The 18,206-nt window shown below is 46.2% G+C and overlaps 1 long non-coding RNA gene across 1 annotated transcript; it reads right to left on the bottom strand.

Moving 5' to 3' along the window:
• Positions 1-305: 305 nt before the first annotated feature.
• On the bottom strand, positions 306-16,427 carry LOC119397679 (uncharacterized). The gene is made up of 4 exons (XR_007416659.1): positions 16,127-16,427; positions 10,599-10,914; positions 462-556; positions 306-372 (listed from the first exon to the last, which is right to left on the bottom strand). It is a non-coding gene; the product is annotated as an uncharacterized LOC119397679 (long non-coding RNA).
• Positions 16,428-18,206: the final 1,779 nt, after the last annotated feature.

The raw sequence follows: 18,206 nt of genomic DNA on the forward strand, positions 1-18,206 counted from the left end.
CGGAATTCTGTATATCGCCGTGCCCTTAATAAGAAACATCTAATGAACATCAGCGTATTCGCACTTATTTTGCTGATCGAGCTGGTCACACATATATATATATATATATATAATATATATATATATATATATAATATATATATATATATATATATTATATAATATATATATATATATATATATAATATATATACACATTTGCGCCACTTTTTTTGCGGACGCATTTACTTAGCGGACAGAGATCAGATCTGCAAGTAACCAGCTGGCATACGTGCGCAAAAAAAAAAAGGCGGCACTTACCCGGCAGAATAGTAAATAGCAGAAAACCAATCTGCCCTGACAATAGCACTTTCGCGGTGATGCAATAGCCATCTAGAAGTAAGATAACATTCTTGTAAAAGCAAACTTTTGTGGCGGGAAAAATCCGCCCGAAAAGTCCGAAAAGATCTCATGATACTTACGAGGCGTTCATTTAGCACAGATCCTAGTAACATCGCAACTTTAGTGGCCGAGAAAAAGAATCCATATTTCCAGGCTTCCAACCAGCGGCAGCAGCCTTAGCATGGGAAAACAAACAATAAAAAATGTCGCAGAATGAGGTTTTGCAGTGTTTAGCATAAGTTATGCATATGATATAGCATAAGTAGGCGAAAGAAATGGACCTGGGCTGGCCCCGTAATGCCTGTCGTCCTGTCATTGTTTGACGCACCGGTTGAACAGACAACCAGTGGACAGTAAGAGCAACAAAATGACTACCAAGGGATGAGATACGCAGTCGAGGTTGGCAGAGAGTGACGAGATGAAGAAGGGATAAGGCGGAACCAGCTCGCAACGGGATCGTTGGGAGAGGCCTTCGTCCTGCATGCAGTGGACATAGGCTGAGAATGATGACCATGAAAACAAGAAGTTGAAGAAGAGAGGCCACATACACGAGTTACTTTCAACAAAGCCGGACGACAGGTTTATTATAGAAGCCGAAAAATTACACAGCCCCTCAGGGGTCCTTACGTGCACTGAATGCTAACGTATAGCGCGGAGCACATCTGAGGCACCGAACACACTGGCTCGGCCGGCAAAGTTACAGCTTGTGTTGGCGGGTCGACTATATTCACCGACTATGTCGCACAACATGATCTCATGATGTCAACACACTTTGCAGTGACTGCACGCGCCTGCCTCAGCTAGGAGGATATATATTTGCGAGGTTCTTTTCGATTAAAGCTATTTCTTGGAAGTAACAGCACTTCGTCCTGTCTCGTATTTTTTCCCTTGTGTGAATTCCGTGTGTTACAGTTTCATTATGGATTCGTTCCAACACGCCGATTGCATGCCTTAACGAGTTACCACTTTCTAATGTGACCTTGCAACTTAAGTTTCTTACTTGGTCACGTTCTCAAATTGGGACAAGTCAATTATTGGAGTAAGTCTGATTTCTCTCTTTATTATTATTTATGACTAAAGCATTACTACGGTAAGCGATGAGCACCTTCACCAATATCATATACTGCATCTGTAGACGCGCTAGGCGCTTGACTTAGTGAGGACTTTATGGGTGACCCGGAGACGGCGCATAGAGTTACTGTATATGCTACCTTTAGGTAGCATATACAGTGACTCTAACGGCGCACGCTACAGGGCGCCATCTCGCAGCGGATCGCAGTAGTGGAGTGGAACACGTCTTGCGCCCCACTCAACTTTCCTTCTCACCCTTTCGCCCTACTCTCCTCTGCTCGCTCACTTCGCAGCCACTGTCATTCACTCTCCGCTGCTATCTGCGTTCGCTCTCTTTCATCCTCCCCTGTGCCAGTCGTTCGCTCGGTTGCGCTTACGAGGACTACGCGAAGCCCACCAACGACTGCTTCAGAGATTCGCTTTAACAAAAGTAAACTGCGTAGCCGATTTGTCAAGCCCTTTGGCAGTTTACTGTAATAGGCGTCAGTTTGTTGCCACTTGACTGCTCTCGAACCCGGCAGCACCTGCTGCTGTGTTCGAGCGTTGTTGATAACAACGAGAAAACAGAAAGACAATATGGCAGGGCTAGTGGTATTGTCTTACGACATGACATCATCGCTGTAGCGTTGGTTTTTCTGCGTCTTCGTTGTAATTGTGTGCTCGTTTGTCTTACTACCTTGCACCAAGAAGCCCAGATTTTCAAAAGGTGTTTCGTGCTGTGAAAAAAAAAATTAAAAACGCCATAGAAGAGAACAACATATTATGAAAGAAAAGCACGTAAGGAAGCATTAAGCAATGCCTGTTCTTCACATATTAGGCAGTCGTGCAATTTCCTTCGTGGCATTTAGATTGCGTTCGCGTTGTCAACCTCAATCTCCCTTTGTCCTTCTCTTGCTATGGTCCATAGTACGGAATTATCGTCGTACTTCTCGTAACAATGAGGTGTAGAAGATTAAACGAACATACGCCTGTGCTATTCGGCAGACCCTTAGTGACACAAAGAAGATGTTCTTAGTTGTTTCTGAGTCGCAATATTCGGCCCATTACGTCTCTTCAGCATAAAGTGAAGCGCTCTAATTGATACTAAAGGGACTGGCAACCGGCCAGAGCGTGTGGTTATTATCCTAGCGGGAATGGAAAGATAATTAATTATAGTGATAGGAGCGAGCATTCTTTTCGCGATTTTAATAGGATTGGTGTTCTTAAATTGCGTGTGAAAGTCGCAAGAAACGGCATGTCGCGCTACCTGGTGTACAAGATTTGGCATCGCATGAAAGCAGTGCTGGGCAGTATCGAAGATGCATGTATCTTAGATACTATCTTAGATACTATCTTAGATACTCTCTGGGTATCTTGACTCTGGATCGAGATACGTCTCGCAAGACGTGTAACAGTATCTCTATTTCAGATGCATGTGATAATGTATCGTGTATTTTAAGATACAAGATACTGCTATCGCAACACCACCGTGCGAAACGATAATCATTGGCTGAACTCTGCTTCTCAAGCTGGTACTGGCGCCACTAAGCCACTTGAATATAACTAACGGCAGTGACATGATTTTATATTTCCGCCAGAGTCCTCCAGCGATGGCAGGCGATGAGCTCTGCGCGCCCCTATTGGAGGTGCAGAGTAACGTGGCAACCCTCGCGCAGTTTCGACAGGAGCAAGTGCGCTAACGTCTACAAGAGCCTACGTGCCATTCTTTCTCGATTTTTAAAATTTTTACTCGTCTCAGTGCCATCACACTCGCTCTTAGTCGCTGTCCTGCGCCGCAGAACCCAATGGGTGCTGCGTATATCGCGCGAATTGTGATGGCTTGTCACTCTCCTGCGTGATGCTTCGTTACGAAATCTGAAGCATTCAAGAATGGCGTTGCTTTGCGTCTCGTGACTTTCACATATCAACGATTTGAAGGATCTCGTGGATATAAGTTTGATTTACATGACCGGTACATGGTGCTAGATCTAATAGAGCGAGTGCTTACCTAATTGAAGATATCTTGGCGTACCGTATCCTTTTTGGAGCGCTCCTTAGACCTGCACCCTGCCGTCGCCGTCGAAGCTCCCTTCTCTTAAGCATCGCTTTAGGTTGCAGTGGCGGGTGATTTAAGAGGAAATGTTTAGGTCTTGAGTGGTTTGGTTCTAGCGCACCAGAAATTCGAGGTTAAAAAAAATAAGCTCTGTGCACAACTGGTTTTAATGGTCGTCTTCACTTTCACCACCTTTATCGTGGATTCTGAAATGACGACCATCACTCTAGCGCACTACGGGTGCTTTGTCGAAGGTAGTAGCAGACACTCCCCTCCCCCCCCCCTCCCCGGCGCCGGCGCAAAAAGGCAATGAAGCGCGCGGCGTTTTGTCGCCGCCGTCGAAGCTCTCCATCGCATCACCGCTCGCACCCCTCTCCCACCTGTCTCCCTCTCCCTGCGCTGCGCGCGCCGCACACTCGTTCGCTCAATCATTCCCGCCAACGAGCGCAGCAGACGCTCTCCCCACCCGCTCCCCACCCTACCGCCTTCATGAAAGCCAACAGCGAGATCCGGCGCATAGTCGTTTGCGTCCCATTCCTAGGAGCTCCGCTCATCGCTTGTATTCGTACACGGAACAACTGCTGATTTTAAAGACGATAGTCTTTCTTGGGATACTTAAACGGAGAAATTTTGGTCTGTCTGTCTTTCTGTTTGTCGGCACGTCACCCGATTCAGACACTCGGCCAAAGTTGAAGCACTTGCCCAAGGGCCAGCCATCTTGAACTGGTACGGCAGTTCATACTTGTGAACGTTATCGATCAAAAAGTAAATATCACGCAAACCTGAGGCGCAACATCACTACATAAGTATTAGGTGGTGTGTTCCTTTAATAGAAAATGCATAAATACGTAATTCTAAAGACCCTTGTTTCTACTAGTAGGCTAATCTGCGCTGAAAATGCTACTGCGCTGAAACTTGCCTTCCTCCGTGCCCTTTGCGCGAGCTCATTGTTGTGTTTCGGTTTCGGTTCTGTATTGCACTGTACGAATGTCATGGGGCGCCGCTCCTGCATTCCTGTTTTACGCAGGCGACGTGTAAATAAAAGAGTGTGTGGAGAGTACTCGTTGAGTGCGGACGTTTCTTCTGCTTCAGCGCATCGCGCCAAACCGCGTGTTCGGGCTGGCTGGCGTCCCCGCCGGTCGCGTTGGTCACCGCTGGTCTTCGCCTGCTGCTGCGCCGGGACAACCAGCCCGCGACACAGCACTCATGTTTCCCGACGTATTGCCAGATGGCGTCCATATCTCACGCAGCGCCTCTTCTATCGTCTTTAGACGACATTTGCAGCGAAGCACGCAGATACGCGGCCAATTTTTTCTTCCTGCTATCTTTTATTCAGAACAGTTTTGAAATCCTGTGTTGATTGTTAGCACAAGTGCTTTTCATGACTGTCATTATTTTGCATCCCGTACATTACCAAAGTCTCTGTATGGTTTTTTCCGGTCTGGTCACTGCTGTAAGTCTTTCGTAACGTGCTGCCAAGATAAGCGCTCTGCTTTATTCTTACTCTTTAAAATTGTCGGGATTTAACCTCCCAAAACCACGATATGATTATGAGGGACGTTGCAGTGGAGGGCTCCGGACATTTCCACCACCTGGAGTTGTTTAACGTGCACCTAAATCTAAGTACACGGACCTCAAGCATTTTCGCCTCCATCGACAATGCGGACGCCGCGGTTATTCTTACTCTTAACTGTATATGTTATTTTTGCTTCTCTTTCTACATTTACATTTCGCTTGAGTTTACTGTTCTGCCCAGGAGATTTTGAAAACAGATATGTAATTATGTGGGCGTGCCTTGAGTATACAGTGCCACATATTCTGCTTACCACTTAGTAAAGTAGCGAAATTTAGTTTCCATTACAATAATGGAAATTAATTGGAGCAATCTTAAACATAATAGGAAGTGAGTTCCTAAAACATTGTTAAACCAAACGCCCCGTTTTTCTCCTGAGCGTCCCACCGAGCCATTTCAGCCCCGTATTCTAGAACGCCCCTTCTCTGAACATTTCACCTTGACTGAAGAAAGTCCATGGGAGCGCCGTCTCTAGACAGAACAAGTCACTGCATATCAGCGATAATCTGCAGCAATTCTCGCGAAGCGCGGCGTCATTTTCAGATGAGCAGCGGCGCTGTGCTCAACTCCGTCAAGTGAAGGAGGAACTTCGAGTCGAGGCTTGTTTGAGAATACGGGGGTCAGGTGATTTTCCATAGGCACTAATTTTCAATTGTCTTACCTTAACAAGTAAATTGACGATCGATACTTCATGCCTAATTATCATAGCTGTTGGAGGTGCCGCCTGTATCGTGTTTCTATATTTATTCAGGGTGAATGTTTGATGGGGAACGGCCTTTCTAATTTACTTATATTTCCTTTCCTTTTTCTACGCCTCCCTGAATCTTTTTACTGTTACTAATCGCCAGGTTATCGGAGCTGTAGGTGGCAATAGCGCGAATAGCGGTGGTGTCCTGCGACGCTTTCTGCAAATATACCCGCACTCTTATTTCTTTATTTTAGTGTGATCGGGTTTAACCCTCAAAAAACTGTTAGCACCGCTCTGCGCAGGATGCGAGTAGTCTAGTTCACTCGGGAGCTTACGCCAGCAGCAGCGATAACGCTGGACCGTTTGATCGCTGATGCATAAAAGACGACGCGTTCAGCCGATGATCAGATTACCGACGGCTGATAATTGTGATTGCCGCTATCAGCGCACAGCGTGACTGTCAGTTGAGTGCCACCTTTTCCATCGTCGCTACCGCGTGACCATGCAATAGGTCTGAGACGTTTCTGGGTTGTCGTTGAAGGAAGATTGTTAAAAGATTGCACGCTAGTGAGTATATCGATAACGAACGCTTTATGCCAGCAGATAGGTAGAATATACGTCGTATATTTGCAATTTTATATCCTTTACGTATACACGATGCGTCGCAAAAATGACGTTACCAGCGTTGTTGCTCGTGTACACCGGTGATCTGGTGTTGCGTGAGCGGTGTTTTACGGACCAGGGCGAACTCCACACCTTTATTCGCGCCATCGTGCGAATCCTTCTTATTGAAGCTCTTGTGATTAGATGGCAACCCGCCAGCTAATCGGCAAGTAGAGCAGCGACTATTATTAATTACGAAAGTGACAAGCAAAAGCCACTGACAGCGCAGCGTATAAAGAGCTGTCATGTTAAGCAGCCAGAACAATCCCAATAAGTTGTTTCTATAGGTAACTAATATACTTTGAACAAGAAAGATAAAAATTTTGGGATACTAAGAAACATTTCATCCAAATAAAACAAAATTGGTCAGATTTAAGAAATTTTCAAGCAGACGTTTTCGTGCATAGGCGTTCGCTGCTACGTTGTATGTATCTATAATAACAACCTTGCGATTGTATCGAAGTATCTTAAGATACAATTGGCAAGTATCGTATCGGATATAATTCTTGCGGTAGTACCTTGTATCTGTATCTGCAATAATTCCGGCCTGAGTATCTTGTATTGTATCGCGATACAATTTTAAACTATCTTTGCCCAGCCCTGCTCGGATTGCTTTACGCAGTCTGCCGTTGTTTAGACGCACCCAAATACGGGCTTAGCATTGTTGTGTGTATATTAGGCATCGCCGTTTCCGGCCGCCCCCTTCTTTCCTCGAGATAAGCGCACGAAGGCGACCACGCCCTGTAGGGCGAAGAGCAACGGCGTTCACAGGAGCGGGGCGACGATCTTTAAAGCGCGCCAGGCTCGCACGTCGCGCCATCTATGTGGTAACTGAGAAAGCATGATGAAGTAAATGGTGTATATAAAAAGTCACAGTTTCGCCGCAAGGGCGAAGCAATGAATGCGATAGCAAGAAAACCGGCGCGTGAAGGACGCGCTGCAACTACCGCGCGTCCATCACTACCCGGCAGCTACTAGACAGTTTTAATTTCACGTACGTAGGGACTTCACGTACGCAAACGTGAAAAGTACACGTACGTAACGTGCACGACATCTGAAACGCTTTTAGCTTCCACGTACGCGACGCGCGGTGAGAGCTACCACGTAGCTCCATCTGCTGGGAATCAAGAACACTGCGGTAGCTTGTTCGAGCGCCCGCGCGAGCAGACAGCGGAAGGACAAGGTTCTCCCTGCGCAAATATTAGAAGAAGCGAGAGAGCTGGCCGACGTCTTTAAGTGCACCCGTCGCGCTCCTAGCGCCATCTCGCTGGTAATGAAGAAACGCTTTTTAGCGCCTGGCGTCTCGGAGGACTGCAAACGGTAAAGGGTGTGTATATAAGGCACGCCGTTAGCTACCTGAGGGATCTGCGCTTTGTGGAGTAGTGCTTAGCGCACCGCGTTGCGAAGTGAGAGGTCACTGGTTCGATTCATCGCTTCGGAAACATTTTTCTGATTTATTTTTCTTTGGGATATTGATGTATATATACATACTTATACATATACGCAGCATGACGGCGGCGACGGCGACGGCAAAAATCAGCCGAGACTGTCCATATAATTGCTATCGCAATAATAGCTCGCCGTTAGCAGGCTGAAAGACGGTACTGTTGGTAGCCTAACTGCTAACGCCGCGCGCTGCAAAGCGAGAGGTCGCCCGTTCGATTCCGCGCGGCGGAAAGTTTTTCTGAATTATTTTTCTTTGTGGCTTATATATATATATATATATATATATATATATATATATATATATATATATATATATATACGGTGCATGGCGACGGCAAAAATCAGCCGATACTGTCCATATAATTGCTATCGCAATAAAAATTCGGGAAGATTGCACTAAGTCGCGCAAAGCTTGGCACAGTGAAACACGGGCCTGTCGACGCTCGTACTCCCCGTCGACCGACATGTCTAGCTTAGGGATGCGTGGCTTCCTTCCCGGGGTACGCTATTTCTTAGGACGCCCCGTGGCTGTCTCGGCACGATCGGGCGCAGCCAGGCTTTGCACTGTCGAGCGGATTTTGCGCGCGATGTCTCCGTCGGTGGGCGTGGCTTAGCTACCGCACATGCGCGGCTTGGTCAGGTGGTGCGGCATATGGTCGCGATGCTTGCTTCCTCTTTCTTTCTGTCTTATTTCCTCTCTTTTTGCGCCCGTGGCTTTAAAGAGCCATGGGCCGTTATGCGCGGCGTCTCCATCGGTTGCTATGCGCGGGGGTCTCCATCGCAGAGCGCGGCTTTGCATGACGTCACACCGCCTGTGATCTTTGCCTCCCATGGCTTTAACTGCTAATGGGACGCTTTACCCGGCGTCTCCATCGGTCGCTATGCGCGGCGGTCTCCATCACAGAGCGCGTGCTGTGATAGAGCACGTGCTCGCCGGTTTATAGGCAGAGGCGCAGCAAGTTTTCGTTTCATTTTTAACACAAACGTGTTTTATGCCGGGGTCCACCAAGTACTTCCGTTACCGGATATGACGTTCATAAAATGGACGCCAATGGGTGAGAAAGAAAAAAAAACAAGAATATGATCCGCCGCTGGGAATCGAACCCACGACGTTGCGGGCGCGACGGTAAGCGCCCGATGCTAAGCCAACTAAGATACCTGGCAGATGGTGGACGCTGCACGAACGCGCCTTTATCTTTCACACATTCTCTCTCGCACGGTGCTCTCCGCTGGCGGTGTAGGTAGGCGGGGAGGCGCGGGGCGGTGCCGCCGTCTGTGAGAACTCAAAAGAAGTAATGCGTCACGATCGACACTTACTAGCGCTTACTCCGAGATTGCGCGCGACATCGGAGGTCATGGTTAAAGCGTCTCGATACCAGCGAGGGAGACTGCATGGCCGCGCTGGCGTCGCCGAGGCACCCTAGACGCAGGGGAGTCGCTCGGAGGATTTCACGCAGGACGGTCGCGCCTCCCGTGATGCCCCGTTCGCCCGTCCAGGACGTACTCGTGCCTCTAGCCGTCGACGCCCCGTGACAGTTGCCTCGTCTGCCAGGCCGTGCAGCTCTCACCGACGGGGCCTTCGCCGCCTCGTCACCGACGTGCATCGTGCCTCTTGCTGATCGTGGTCCCGTCCTGAACTCCTGTGACCAGCTCCCCTATCTTTCCTGTCTTCTTCTCTCTTCGTCGCTCCTGTCGACGTCCTATCACTTCCTTTCCTATTTCTTTCTACTTTTCTTTTATCCCCCCTTACCCCCACCCCTATAAGGCACTGCGCCGTGCTCCCTTAAGGGCTGCAGAAGTTAGGTGCCTTTTTCCTTTTCTTCCGAACCACTACAACAACAACACCCTAGACGCAGTTACGTTCTTTACCTTTCGCTTCGTGTCAGCGTGCGCCGGCTCATCGGGTAGTGCAGCTTCCACATGCACGAATGGTATTTCTCCGCCGCTGACTACTTCGACTGCGAGAGCACCGACTAACAAAACTGCTGCAATACACGTTGCAGAAAGGGCACGATTTCGACGGGCGAATGTCGTGCCTTGGTGGTGCGAGACAGAGGCCAACGGGACGCACGCGTTTGCGGCTCACGCTAAAACGTCTACAAACTAGGCGTCAACATGGGTGCATCCACGCCAATCGGCGCTATAGCTGCCAAACACGAATAGACATTGTACAAGCTCTCATATATCACTACGCGATAATCCCTACTTCTGTGTAGACACGTTTCACTTTCGTGTTATACCGATTCCTGGAACGGGGGGATCAGCCATGTTTTTTTGTGGTTTCATGGTTTGGCGGTCTCCATCGCAGAGCGCGTGCTGTGCGCGGCAGTCTCTATCGCAGAGCGCGTGCTTTGCTCGGCAGTTACTAGGCAACGGCGCGGCGAGTTTCCTGCAACACCACTGCCGTCTTTATGGTTTGACTAACAGCTTCGCTATTAAGATGTTTCGTGGTGTTTTCCGCGTTACCGTTCCATGAGTAGAGCCGGTAAGTTATCCTTTCTGCTTGCTTGAAATGCGAGCGCTTAACGTAGACAAGGACGTAAAGAAATAACACACGGACAGGCGCTTGTCCGTGTGTTATTTCTTCACGTCCTTGTCTACGTTAAGCGTTCGCATTTCAAGCAAGCAGAATGAATCACCAACTAGCCCAGTCAGCCATTTTGACAAGGTAAGTTATCGGTTGCACTGAAGAAAACAGGTACCATTAAAGGTTGGTTGTCAGTCCCCTGAAGAGAGACACTTACCAAAGGTGGGAAGTACGGTTGCATGATTGAAAAGGAAGCCGACATCCATATGTGAGTGTAGACTAAAGGTAGCATCCATCGGCTCTGGCGGATTATTGCCAGCACCCCTTTGGGCGCCGCTGAGGCTTCCTTCTCTTTGTCGTCGTCTGCGCTGCAGTTTTCGATGTCTTTCTTGCCTTCATCTGAAGGGTCGATGATGAATGCACGATTGATGTATCCTGGAGCGTTCTTGGATCCTGACATTCGCCGTGAGATTTCTGCAACTTCCAGCATCGCGACACGATGATTGACACCAGAAGGTTCTGAGCCCCGGCACCTGCGTACATACGTGCGCATTCAGATTTTAAGAAGCTTCATTGGCACTTCACAGGTACCAACAATGGCAAAACAAAAGCCTATCGTTAAGTACATTCTTTACAGCTTTAAATATATAAAGGTTAGAACACAGATAGGCTTTGCATGGGTTTCCTTCTGAACAGGTAGACTGTAATGCATACTGTTCCTAATACAGTGAACCAGTGTCGATATTGAGAAATCACACGATAGAAAGAATTACTAGCAAGAAATTGGGGATTAGCAAGATGTCAACATTAAATACGGTTTCGTAGTATATTTTTCATCAAGGAAAATCTTCGCACGACGAATATTGGCGCTCTTGGCGCTCTTCTGTCTCTTTCCTCCGGCCCTTTTTCATGTTTCTAGCTTCGCGCCAGTTACGTTATGTTCAGCAATCTAAGGCACCAACTCGCCCAAAAACAAGTTCTTCTAGAATATAAGAACTTGTTGGCGGTCTCAGTGATTGTCTTAGGTCGTCTTCCTTGTTTTGCTTAGTATCGCGCTATGCTTAACTATGAATAAGCACCGACTACCTCGAGTTCCGACAATGTTATATTACAAGGACAGTAATTCTTTGTGCCGTCAACGATGTGATATGCATGGCTGCAGCTGCCCACTCTTGCTGATACACATGCACGTTTTCTGGAGAGACACGGAAAGAGGCGCGCAGTGCTACGCAATAAGGCAGACAGTGCTTGCGTGTCTGAGCAGCGCCGTATCGGGTTTCAGCGACACGAATTCCCGAAGCTTGGCTCGTGTTTCCGTGACTCCAGCAATTTGTTGTCTCAGTGCGTGGCACGCGTCATCTGAGAACGCATGTTCAGTTTTCTATTTGGTTCGCAAAAAAAATTCGGCAGATCCCACGCACTGTGGGAATCGATGTAATGCGAAGCAGCCAGCAAAGAGCTGCATACATCGCCTTGTTTCTCTTTGAGCCAAATGAAATCATCCATGCCATGGCATCTAGTCCACCATATATCGCATGTTTGCCATGCACGCGTGCATGCACAATCTAGTATACACCATGCCAATGAAACGCATATTCTGGTATATACAATGCATGACCTGTCGCTTATGTTCATCACGCACTCGAGTCGTGCCATACCAATTTCGGTATATATTCAGTTAACAAAACGGCCGGAAGCACACCATGACAGTGGCATGTAAATCATACCGTACATGACATGCATAACATGATTCGCATGTTAAGACCTCTCATTTATGTTCGTCATACAGTCACATCGCGCAATCTCAATTTTGGTGTATATCAAGCGAGCGAAATGGCCGCGAGTGCACCACGAGTATAGCATATAAATCATGCCATACATGACATGCATGTCATGATTTTCATGTTAACACCTTTCATTTACGTTCGTCATACAGTCGCTTCGCGCAATACCAATTTTGGTGTATATCAAGCTAGCGAAACGGCCGCGAATGCACCATGAGCGCGGCAAGTAAATCATGACATACATGACATCATGTCACGGTTTTCATGTTACCACCTGTTATTCATGTTCGTCATACAGTCGCGTCGCGCAATACCAATTTTGGTATATATCAAGCTAGGAAAACGGCCGCGAATGTATCATGAGTGTGGCTTGCAAATCATGTCGTACATGACCTGCACGCCATGCTTCCATGTTACCACCTCTCATTTACGTTAGTCATGCAGTCGCGTCGCGCAATACCAATTTTGGTGTATATCACGCAAGCGAAACGGCCACGAATGCGCCATGACCATGACATGTAAATCATGTCGTACATGTCATGCATGTCATGATTTTCATGTTACCATGTCTCATTTACGTTCGTCATACAGTCGCTGCGCGCAATGCCAATTTTGGTGTACATCAAGCTAGCGAAGCGGCCGCGAATGCATCATGAGCGTGGCATGTAAATCATGACATACATGACATGCATGTCATGGTTTTCATTTTACCAACTGTTATTCATGTTCTTCATACAGTCACTTAGCGCAATACCAATTTTGGTGTATATCAATCTACTGAAACGGCCGCTAGCGCACCATGAGCGTGGCATGTAAATCAGGTTGTACATGACTTGCATGTCATGATTTTGATGTTACCACCTCTCACTTACGTTCGTCATACGGTCGTGTCACGCAATACCAATTTTGGCGCATATTATGCCAGCGAAACGGCCGCAAGTGCACCATAAGCGAGGCATGTAAATCATGACATACATGTCATATATGTCATGGTTTTCATGCCAGCACCTGTTATTCATGTTCTTCATACAATCACTTCGCGCAATACCAATTTTGGTGTATATCAATCTACTGAAACGGCCGCTAGCGCACCATGAGCGTGGCATGTAAATCAGGTTGTACATGACTTGCACGTCATGATTTTCATGTTACCACCTCTCACTTACGTTCCTCATACGGTCGTGTCGCGCAATACCAATTTTGGTGTATATCATGCAAGCGAAACGGCCGCAAATGCACCATGAGCGTGGCATGTAAACCATGACATACATGTCATGGATGTCATGGTTTTCATGCTACGACCTGTTATTCATGTTCTTCATACAGTCACATAGCACAATACAAATTTTGGTGTATATCAATCTAGCGAAACGACCGCGAGTGCGCCATGAGCGTGGCATGTAAATCATGTCATACATGACATACATGTCATGATTTTCATGTTACCAAGAGTCAGTTATGTTCTTCATACAGAAATGTCTCGTCATACCAGTTTTCGTATATATCCCTTCATTTAAACGGCCGCGAGCGCCCAGAGACCATGTCATGTAAATCATGCTGCACATGACATGCGCGTCATGATTTGCATGTTAGGACCAGACATTATGTTCGTCATGAATTCTTGTCACGTCGTACCAATTTTGGTGTATATGAAATTAACGGAACGGCCGCAAGAGCCTAAGGTCGTGGAATGTAAATCATGCTGTTCATGACATGCGTGTCATGATTTTCATGATATGACCTGTCATTACGTTCGTAATAAGGCCATGTTATGACACACCAATTTTGGTATACATCCGATTAACGAAACGGCCAGGAGAGCACAAAGTCGTAGGCGGCTAGATAGATAGATAGATAGATACGCTCAAAGTCGCAGAAGTTCGCTAAGAAATGCTTCGCATTTAAAAGCCGGCATCTTTATGCCCATAAAGCTTCGCAGTAGATCATTATTTTTTACGCGAAATGAAATCCTGGGTTGTTACATGCCGTTATTATCAGGGGCGTAGCCAGGGGGAGTTCAGACACCCCCCCCCCCTCGAAATTTTTCAGTTTTGCTTGCGTATATATATACACGCGCACATACAAACGCACGCACGAACATACATAAAGTATGGTTGAACCCCCCCCCCCCGAAAGAAATTTCTGGCTACGCCCTTGGTTATTATGATATCATCCATATCAAGAAAAGCTGCAGATTTGAGATGAGGACAGACGACCAACCCTCCCACATGGTTATGACGCATTAGCAATGCAGACATTTCAAAAGTGTTTAATTGCCTAGAAAAATTATTTTTAGGCAAAGTAACACTAAAGGGATACTAAAGTGAAGCAATTAATTGGTTTAAAATGATAAACTGCACTCTGAAAACACTAATGTCTTTAATTTCACCATCATAGGCATATTAATAGAGGAGAAAATCAAAGTCAAAGTTTCATGTCTTAAAGGTGAACATTTGACAGCGTTCTGTCTGGTTGGGAAGAAAATATCATTGAAAAAGTTACACCAACCAACGAATTATAAAAGTAAAAAAGAAGTTTTTACTTTTATAATTCGTTGGTTGGTGTAACTTTTTCAATGAAAGTTTCATGTTTATGGCATCTTCATCAAATCTCACTGGAGCGCCGTTTCGGCCAATGATCGCAGCGCCTGGGCAACCTGGTGCACACCGGTGCGATTTGTCGAAGATAGCATTAGATTTCGCGCCAAAATTTCTGCGCCTGACGTCACTGATTTCAAAGTGTATTTTTCGTATTTTGGCGACATTGGCTCAACGAAATTAATTGAACCTTGGTATCTTAAGACTCTGGCCTCCTCAGACGACAATGTACTTAATTTTTACCGATTAGTAACTACGTAGTTCCTAGTAGACGCCGTCAAATCGTATGACTTCACGGCGATTGGTGCGAGAATTTGAAAGTGGCGTCGCCAGCCGCATTTCGTTTTTGCGCGCTTTCTCGCTTAGCAAGCGTCTTCTCGCGGCATGCGTAAGGATTTTGGTATTGAGAGAGAGTAATTTACTGATACGAGAAAAATTGTTTTTCTGTTTAGTATCCCTGTATTGTTTATGTTCTCTAAAAGCACCACGTAAAAGTCTCGAAACAGAAACATGTAAAACAAAGAAGCTACCGTCCTACAAATTCGGGGTTGCCATATTGCTGCTTTTTCTTGGGGATTTCCTGTGCAGATAAATAGACTAAAATGTCTCTGTTCTACGCATAATTTGGATTAAGCGTTGCGTTTTTATATTCGGAACTAAAATAAAACGAGAAAACTGTCCTCCCGTCTGCCTCTCTGTCACGCAAGACGAAATGAAATGCAAAAAGTGAAAGAAATCTTCTTGGTAAGGCTGGGTTTGAAGCCAAGTATCCACGTGTCCAAAGCAAGTGTCTTATTCACTGCGCTATACGCATCTACCCTCGGAGAATGTTGATATATCTGAACTATATGAATGAGTTGTACGCGGAGTGCAAAAAAATGCGGAAAAACACTTTCTCTGAAGCCTTTGTTGAATTTTTTGGTGTTGGAACGAGAGTCCACCCTATAGGAAAACATTTAAAGCTGACATGGAGGATTGTAGACATAGGAAAATTCCAGTTATGCGAACTCTTGATGTCAAAAATGGATTTCGGTGGCCGAGGGATACGCCTACCATGGAGCTGTTCCAGACGCTGACGAACGCCAGGAAGATGACAGACGCTATGGCGATGCCACCCGGAAATTATATCTAAGGGCGCGACCTACATTTACACTCTACGCTTACGCATCACTTAGACAACTGTCGGATGAGATTCTGCGCGGCTATTTTTCTCTGGCTTTGAGATGCAGTTTGATAAAAAAAAAAAAGAAGCATTGCACATCAGCTGTAACTATTCATTTGGACTTAAATCGTAAAATTACCGGCACGCGACATTGTGTGCGTCTAGTACGGCAAGTATTGCGTTGTCAAGTTAGTGCACTCACCTGCTGTTGCGTCCGTGGCAAAATTGCCGAGGCTCAGCTGCTCTTTTGTAAGCGGGAAAGAAATGGTTTCTCACGTTGCCTGGCAGCGACGAGCTGCAGCCGTGGACTGCGTGCTAGGAAGAAAAAAAAAGAAAATACAGAGAAGCGGGAAGTGCGCGATGGGAAACCAGAAGCTGCTTGCCAACAGCTACTGAAACAGGTAGCACGTGCGAAATTAAAGTAAAAAGTTCGAACAATAGACTACGCGCAGCGCGGTGGATTGCTTCGATGCGGCGCGCGAGGTCACGCTGTATGGACCTTAGGTAGCTCCCAACGGGCTGTGATTATTCCTGAACGATAAATGAAGTATTTATGCCGAAAGCGGTTGTATACATGCACGCCGTCGAACAGCTGAAGTTTGTAGGCGGGATTTGCGTCAGAGAGGCGAGGATTCTTGCAGAAAGTGGGAGAGAGAATGAAGGGCACAACGCGTCTATGGCTTTTTTGTGTGTGTTTTCTTACAGACGGATTGCTCGGCTATGACCGTCCGGATCCACATTAGCGTTTTTCATGAATTTCCGGAACCTGAAGGACAACCGTTGAGCACCATGGCAGAAGGGCTTGCCTGTAGCGACGGCTGTCTATTCAAAGTCGAGTGTGACGTATGCATTCATTACAGCAGACATAGACTTCAGATCTTGTGCTACGCAACATAATAGTAGACTCTTTCTCCCGTTGATTATTTCACATGAGATTTGCATGTGAATGCTGTCGAGGCTTTGAGTATTTTGTATGATGGAGAAACTACCCTAAGGGTGTAATAATGTTTATTTCGCGTTAACGGAACGCTTAATGGAAACATTGAATCAATTTAGACCGAGAAATTGACCCTTGAAAGCTCTGCTGTTATTAGTTTTCCATCATGTACTTGGTTATAAAATAAAAAAATTAAGGTCAGCGTTTCAGTATTACATTTCGCGCATTAACCTCTGCCCACGGTTGTCAACGTGACATCGGAAATATCAGAGTGTTTTCTAACAACATTTCTTGAACCTTAATACGGTAGGCATCTGGCCCCCTCAGAGGATAATGTATTCCATTTTTACCGATTAACAACGGCGTAGGCACTAGCAGACGCTGCCAAAATCTGTGATTTCACAGCGAATATGTGCGAGAACTCCAAGGTGTTGTCGCAAGCTGCATTTTCTTTTTGCGTTTTTCCTCACCTACCAAGCGTCTTCTTGTGGCAAGAGTTTTGCTTTCAATATTGCTAAAGCGTACTTTATTAATACCAGAGAAATCGTTTTCGCCTTAGGGCTCCTTTAAGTATATTTGCTCGTCGTAGCTTATGAATAGCCGCGGAAACTTGGCAGCTATTTAAAGTCGATTTAAACCGGACAAAAATGTATCTGTTTTCCAAAAATTCTGCTTTTTGTATTTGTTGAACGTATCGTTCTTAAATGAGCCCGTATAATACGCATAGTGAGCGAAACAAAAACTCGCGATATGCAAGAAAACATGGTGCGATGTTACTGGAATGCTCCGGAATTCCGCATATCAAGTTGTTGCACAGATACACTTACAACGACGTTGATTCGAATATTTGTTTCCTGCAAAATGCAAGGGTTTTCTTTTTCATGATGATGCATATGCAGACGCAATTCAGTGCGTGACTGTTTCACGTACGGCAAATGATGTACGTGTAGTGTGATGCACACGCAGTCTCGCTTACGTGTTCGAAAATGTTGTGTTTGTGACGTGGAGCTTCCGAGTGCAGTTGTTTTCACATCCTCAGGGACACTTGTACTGTGCGAACTTCGGGATTTAGTTTCCTGTGTCTATTTCCCTTTCCTCTCTGTTTTTCTGTAACTTGTAGAATTTGCAGAGCTGTCATTCACGATGATTATGTGACGGAGCACGCATCTCCAGAAACATAAGCGAGAATATTGTAAATGTCTTCTTTCACAATGAGCGACACATTACGCAGATTTCGTCGTAGACACATCAAGAGTCCAAGTTTCTCACAGATCAGGTAACGCAATGAAAATATACCGGTGTTCAAACAGCATTCGCAAAGCATAATTCACTTCAGAGCACAGGA

The sequence above is a fragment of the Rhipicephalus sanguineus genome, chromosome 6, assembly GCF_013339695.2.
Source record: "Rhipicephalus sanguineus isolate Rsan-2018 chromosome 6, BIME_Rsan_1.4, whole genome shotgun sequence".
Classification (NCBI taxonomy): Eukaryota; Metazoa; Arthropoda; class Arachnida; order Ixodida; family Ixodidae; genus Rhipicephalus; species Rhipicephalus sanguineus.